The sequence below is a fragment of the Mustela erminea genome, chromosome 9, assembly GCF_009829155.1.
Source record: "Mustela erminea isolate mMusErm1 chromosome 9, mMusErm1.Pri, whole genome shotgun sequence".
In the NCBI taxonomy this organism is placed as follows: Eukaryota; Metazoa; Chordata; class Mammalia; order Carnivora; family Mustelidae; genus Mustela; species Mustela erminea.
Genome location: NC_045622.1, coordinates 94,724,107 through 94,730,933, shown reverse-complemented (window position 1 = coordinate 94,730,933; position 6,827 = coordinate 94,724,107).

The window sequence follows — 6,827 nt, the reverse complement described above, 5'->3', positions numbered from 1 at the left end:
AAGAGCCAGCTCATGAAGACCGGGACATGACGGGGGAACAAAGTCCCAGCAGAGGAAACAGCACATAGGACAAGTCCAGATAGGGAACAGAGTGGTGCACAAAAGGGCAACTTGGAGTAGCATCTGCTCAGAGTCTGTCTTCAGCAGATTGCAAGTTTCTCTGATGCAAAGGTGGAGTTTTCCTTATCACTCATTATCTATCTATGTATCTATCTATCTATATATATATTTGCATGGCTTCATTTTTTTTTAGCCAGAACAATACAAAATTTATTACAAATCATGCATAGTGAAGTGGCATAAAGATCTAGGATGGCCTTTACCCTTGGGGCTGCCATATACTGTTGCACAGGCTGCGCACTGCAATGCTCCCTCTGAGATAGAAGTAATGCCCTGTGGCCCTGCTCTCCACCATTGTTAATTAGTAGTAATTCTTCTTCCCCTGCCTCAGCTTATGTAATATGTATAGAGTAAGGTAGGGGGATACAGTGGTGAGTGAGACAGATAAAGTCCCTACCCTCAAAGGCAGTATATTCTAGAGGAGCCAGGTAAAAGAAACAGGTAAATTTTAAAATGTAAAGGCAATCTTAGATATGATACATGCTCTATGGGCACAAAGCAGAGTGAAACAGTTGGGTGACGTGATCTACTATGACTTAGTGATGTGGGAGGGCCTCTCTGCCCTTTCAGCAGGCACCAGGGGTGAGAGAGGGACAGGTAGCCTGGGGATGGCCTGAGGGGAACAGCATGGTAGGCAGAAGGAACAGCATGTGCAAGGGCTGGAACTGGTAATGCTAAGTGGATGCAAGGCCTAGGAAGGTGGACTCCGTGTGGCCTAAGTGCAGGGGAGGGGGACAAGGAAAAGCCAGCAGAGATAGGGTCCCACTGTCTAGCTATTGTGACAGGTCTGGAATTTACCTGAAGCGGGAGGGAAAGCCATGTTTCCTAATCCTCCATCAACTTTCTGGAAGCTTTCTTTGAAAGAGTGACTCGGAGGAGGCACAGCTGGGAGCTGGGGGACCAACAAGGAGGAAAGATGGCCGTCCCAGTGGGAGCTGACCGTGGCTTGGGGTTGGTGGGCTGGATGGCTTGCTGGGGGAGATGGTAGCAGCCAAGTGGAGAGGCCCGGTATCCACAACAATAACACTTAACACGAACATGTTAGCATTCCCGAGCACGAAACACCTTTCAGAGCACTTTTTCTCACCTGGGGAAGCAGACAGGACCCCAGTAACAGGCCCCATCCCAGTTGTGTAAACGGAGGCTCTAGGAATTGAAGAGTACCGCTAAGTTCCCATGCCTGGTGGAGGCCCACAAGCACTCTCTCAATGCCTCAGTCTCCCCACTGACACCCACACTCTACGGGCCTGGTGGGGGTCCCCCACAGCAGGGTGGCGAGAGAGCCAGGCCCCGTGGGCTCCTGTTTACTGCCTTGGGCTGAAAACACATGTGGGCAATTGGCAAAACACAGGGAAGCTACAGTTCAACATGCTTAGATAGGCAAATGCAATGTGCCCTTTCCTTATATAAGGACATAAAACAATAATTTATTTATACTCAGAAGCCAGAACATGGTCTTCTGCCAAAGCTTCCCACAACCCCCTCCTCCAGCCCCATCCCCACTGAGGGGCTCCCAGAATGCCCTGGTATCCGTGGGGATGATAGGGTGGGAACCAAAGGGCTGCCCTGGGACCTTTCCAGTGAAGGAGCAGAAGTATCATTGAGCACCTACTGTATGCAGGTCCTTAATTATTTCTCATCTGATCGTCAGAATCAGAGGCCTGTGAGCGGGAGATAAGAAACCAAGGAGACAGGGACCAGGATTTGAATCCGGACTCTGCCCCTTATGGGCTAGTCATTTGGGAGAGATGTTGATCTCTAACGTGAAGCTAGAAACAGCTCCTACCTCCTCATGGCTGCAGTGTTGAGTCCGCAAAATCTCCTGCCTGTGTAAGTGCTCAATAAACAGTAAGCTTGTGAGCCTGGGGCTGTTACCCTAGTTTACGGTTGGGCAAAAAGAGGCCCAGGGAGGCTACCGTTCAAAGCCATACAGCTAGGAGGAAAGGTTCCTGATCTTCGGGGGCAGTCGGGGTGTTGGGAGATCTCCCAGAGAGGACCCACTGCATGGTGGATGGGAGGAGGGCATTCCTGGAAGAGGGCCCCGCCTGGCCAAAGTCCAGTAGGTTTGCAGCATGGGAGCGTTTGGGGGAATGGCAGGGGCTGGTTCTCAGGTCTGGGCATGGCAGCAAGGTGAGGGCCAGGCCTAGTGGGTCGGTCCCCACTAACCCAAACGGTCATGGCGTGTCCTGGGCCCCATTGGTTCAGTGGACACGGGCTCCAGGGCTGCCTGCGCCGAGCCTTCTCCAGGCCCCCCAGACAGAGATGCACACAGTACTTTCCGCCCTGCTCACTGCCTTCTGCCCCTGGGACCCCAAACGGAGCACTGAGACACCAGTGGATTCGTGGTGGTTAGCAAGACCCGTTGTGGGGTGCAAGGGAAAAAACGTGGGCTCTGGACCCATTCGGGGGTAGGAATTCTTGGTGCACGAAGCCAGCCCTTTCTGGACCTCAAATCTCCATCTGTAAAATGGGTCACCCCACAGAGGTGAGCTGGATTTGCAAGCCACGCCTCTTGCACCCACAACTTGCTCTCTGCGTTGCTCTTTTCTCTCTCCCTCAGCTCGGAGGTGCAGTGGTGAGTGGGGGAGGGGAAGCCCTGGTTCAGCCTCCGGTCCCCCACCCCCTTCCCCGGTCAAGGGCAGAGGATCTGCCTCTGAGAGACCCTCTGCCCCAGTGGAAGGCTATAGCCAGCCACGCAAGGGTTAACCCGCTTCCGGTGTGGGCGGAGGAGGGCGCGGGGTGAGGACTCCTTTACAGGTGCCCCGGAGTCCCCCAGCCTGCCCTTAGCGTTGGATTCCGCGCTGCTCCTCCAAGCCTTTACGTAATGATGCCCCCGGAGCGCGGAGGCCGGCCGCCTTTGTTGCTGAGATCCGCCTCGGCAGCGCCCCGTGAGTATTAATAAACCGATCACTCAAAATGGCAGGATGGGCTTTATTTATGTAGATTTGGGCTGGGGCACCTCGCAGGGAACAATCAACACAGCCCGCCCTTCTGTCCCCCCTGCCCCCCCAGTCCCTCTGCTCAGAGCCCCGCCCCCCACCTTGGCAGCACTCTGGTCTAGAGAATGCAAACACAATTACTCCAGAACCACACTCGGTGGGTTCCAGGACCAGCTCTTCCACTTCCCTGATGGGAAATCTGGCAAAGGGAGACTCAGTTAGCTTTACCTGTAAAATGGGCCGAAGACTACCAAGGCGTCAGTTTGAATGACAGAATCTTAAGAATCTGCTTTGCAAACTCTGAAACCATGATTCTCAGACTTTTTAGCTCCTAGGAGAATCAGCTGGAGGGCCTGTGGGAATGCAGAGTGCTGCCCCAGTGACCCCTGCCCTCCAGAGTTTGTGATATGAGGTGGGACAGAGAATTTGCTTTCCTAACATGCTCCCTATAACCCTGCTTTGAGAACCACTTCTCCAAGGCAGATTTTTTTTAATGAATCAGAATCTATTTGGCATGGGTGACGCCCTTGTCCCAAACTTGACAGACTATGCTGGGTAGGGGGTGGGGCACTGCCTTGCAAGAAGGGTGGACATCCTGGCCCCGGGTCAGCAGCACAGCCAGAACCATCTGGGGGCACCCCACCCCTCCCCCTCCTGATGGTTGTCTCTCCCACAGGTGAGAAGGAGGTGGCAATGATGATGATTCACAGGAGGGAGGGCAGGCTCCAGGGAGTGGGGTGGAGACAAGGAGGCCTGGGCAGTCTCCCCAGGCTGGAGGCGAGGTCCAGGCAGTGTGTGTGGGGGGGTCCTGCCTCAGAGTGCCTGCTCCTGCACTTGCTCCTCTCAGTCCTAGAGCTGGGCTCAGCCTGTGACACCCAGCAGTGGTGAGGAAACCCCCAGAAGGTCTTACCAGGCAGGTTCTGTAACCCAGAATGAAGCTCTTGAGGAAGTGAGGGGAACCAGGAAGAGGAACCCGTAGGGGTTATGAAAACTCGACTCCTCCCCACCCCCTCCCTGGGACAGTGGCCCTTTCATCCTGGTCCAACACAGTGCTCCTCCTGGCAGCTTCAGAGCAACCTTTACAGTTTGCAAAAGCACTCGCTCCTGTGGAGTCCCTCTCCCTCTCTCCTTCTGGCTGCTACTACCAATATCAACAATAATGCTTCTTCCTTGCTAAGGGCTTAACATCTGTCCTCTTGGTTAAACTCCCAGTAACAGTAGGCTCTATCCACTCCCCCATTTTACAGACCAGGAAACTGAGGCTCCGAGAAATGAAAGCACTGACCCATGATTCATAACTAGGATTTGAACCCAGTCTATCTGCTTTAAAACCCCTGGGTTCAGCCACAGGGGTCTCTGACAATAGCCTCATCATCTCTGTGCCCCACCCCCATCCCAAGGGAGGGGGTCACTGCTGAGCCCAGGCCCCAGCCCCAAAGAATAGCTCAACTGGGCATTCCCCTAGCCTCTCCGCCCCCTTTCCCTCCACAGGTACCAAACACTAGTCCCACTGCTGCATCTTCCAAATCCAGTTGCAATTTCATTCCTCCCCAGGGATTCACAATCCACAAGTGATTTCAGGCCATAGACACTGGCATTTCCTGTGCCCACACCACCCTCCAGCCACACGCCCACCCACATGCCACCCATCTGCACAGATGCACGTGTGCACACACACAGGCGCAATGAGGGCGCCCAGGGCTGGCTGTTCCTAGACTCCAGTGGGAGGCTAGAGGGGACTGACCCTCCCCAAGCTGGCTGGCCCTAGTCTCCACGTCCACGCCCCAATTTCACAAAGAGAATCCCAGTAAGCATGATTGTAATAGGAATCAGCATTTCCAGTCAGCAGATCTTTCTCATCTAATCCCTCACTTGACGATGGCGAGCTCCCAGAGGCAGGTGTTTTTGTATATCCGTTTCCCAGGTGCAGCAGAGGGTCACACAGCTAGTTGGGAGTGGAACCAGGGCCGTAGTCCCCTCATCTTGTCCTCTTCACCAGGGCTCCTCTTGAGCTGCAAATAATGACACATCATGGTCAGCAGCTCCGAGCACCTGTCCTTGCCTTGCGCTGTCTTGTTCTCATCTAGCACTTGATGGATGTCAGTTTCTAGTTCATGACAACCCTGCAAGGTGAACTTTTTTGGTGCCCAGTATAAAGATAAAGATGAGGTAACGGAGAACTTAAGAGCAGAATGGCAATCCAAGGAATGTTTCTGGACTAGGCGCACATCACTTCAGAAAACTCTATAGGAAGGAAGAGAGCATGAGTGTCTAATGGGCGCTTTAGGGAGTGCAGATGTGGGGGTAATGGATAGCTTCGTCGCTGTCCTCCTGCCCACCTAGCCCTTTGCCTGTTACCGTGAGCTGTCTCCATGGCTGTTTGTGTGTGCCTCTGTCTCCCAGGAGCTGGGAGCTCCCCAAGGACAGGGACTGGGTCCTGTTCACCGCCAGGGCCCCAGAACCCAGCACCTGGCCTGACACACAGGAAGGCCTCAGACAAGACTGCCTCCTTCATGAGGATGGGGGGACAGTCTGTGCTCCCAGGTTCCCTGCGGATGGGTTTGAGAAACAGAGAACACAAAATCAAGACCCACAGGGCTCAAAGCTTATCTACGTTCTTTGCCACCTAAGGTGTGAATCCTCCTCTAGCACTGTCATTGGTTCTTCCCTGGCTTCTGTTTGCATGCTGTTAGTGGCAGGGTGCTCACTACTACTATAGCAACGCCTCATCACCTTGGGGTGATTGTTACAAAGCTCCTCCTTTGGATGGAAGGTCAGGGACTTGAGTATATACAATGGTCACACTAAAGGCAGCACTGGCAGTGCCTCCATGTCAAGGGAGACAATCAGAGGTGACACTTCACAGTAGTGAGGTCGGTACCTGCCCGGCAGCAACCCAGAGCCCTGCATGCTGGGAAGACAGAAGAGGCAAAAAGGAATTCATCTTCCCAGCTTGAGCTGGCTCTGTTGAGGCAGCGGGCTGAGCCTCTGAGTTGTTGCAAAGACTGAAGCCTCGAGTCAGGGAGATCTTGGGTCTGTGATTCACCCAACACACTTAGGAGCAATCCTGATCTGTAGTTCTAGTCATTCATTCATTCGTTCATTCACTTACTCATTCATTATTGGCCATCACTGCCTGACGGGTTAGTCTGGAAGCAGGGCTGGTGGCACTGGGGGCCACAGAGAGGCCTCAGGATCAGAGTTGTTCCCTTGGTAATCAGGACAGCTCTGCCGCTGAGAGCTCTTGCCAGCCAGGTAATGTTCCCTTTACTTCCGTGTAAAGGGCACAGCCTCTCCCACCCAGTCCCAGCTCCCGGGAGGGCAGCGAGAGTCTTCTTGGCAGTCAGTGCTCAATAAGTGTGTGCAGCTGCTGCTCCACAACCAGGGGCGCTTTCTACTCTGGGACACCTCATTTTGTAGGCGGAGGGAACAAGCCATGGAGAGGTTAAGTAACTTGTCCCACAGTCACCAAATGGCTGAGGTAGGATTTGAATCTGGGCCCTTGGTCTAGTCCCAGAGACTGCTTGATTAACCCTTCAGGAACTAATGTGGCAAGAGCTCAGACCCAGAGTCAAAATGCCCACCTCGCTAGAGACCCAGGGCAACCCCTCACTTCACCCCCACCTGCCCTATTTACTTATCTCATGAAATGGAGCCTGTCATCAACCTTGCCCTTCTGTCCCCACCCCCACAACCATCAGATAAGATGAAGAGAACCAGGCATTTTTCTCAGAAGGAGGGTGCGTGGTGGTGGGATTTGGGGTGAGA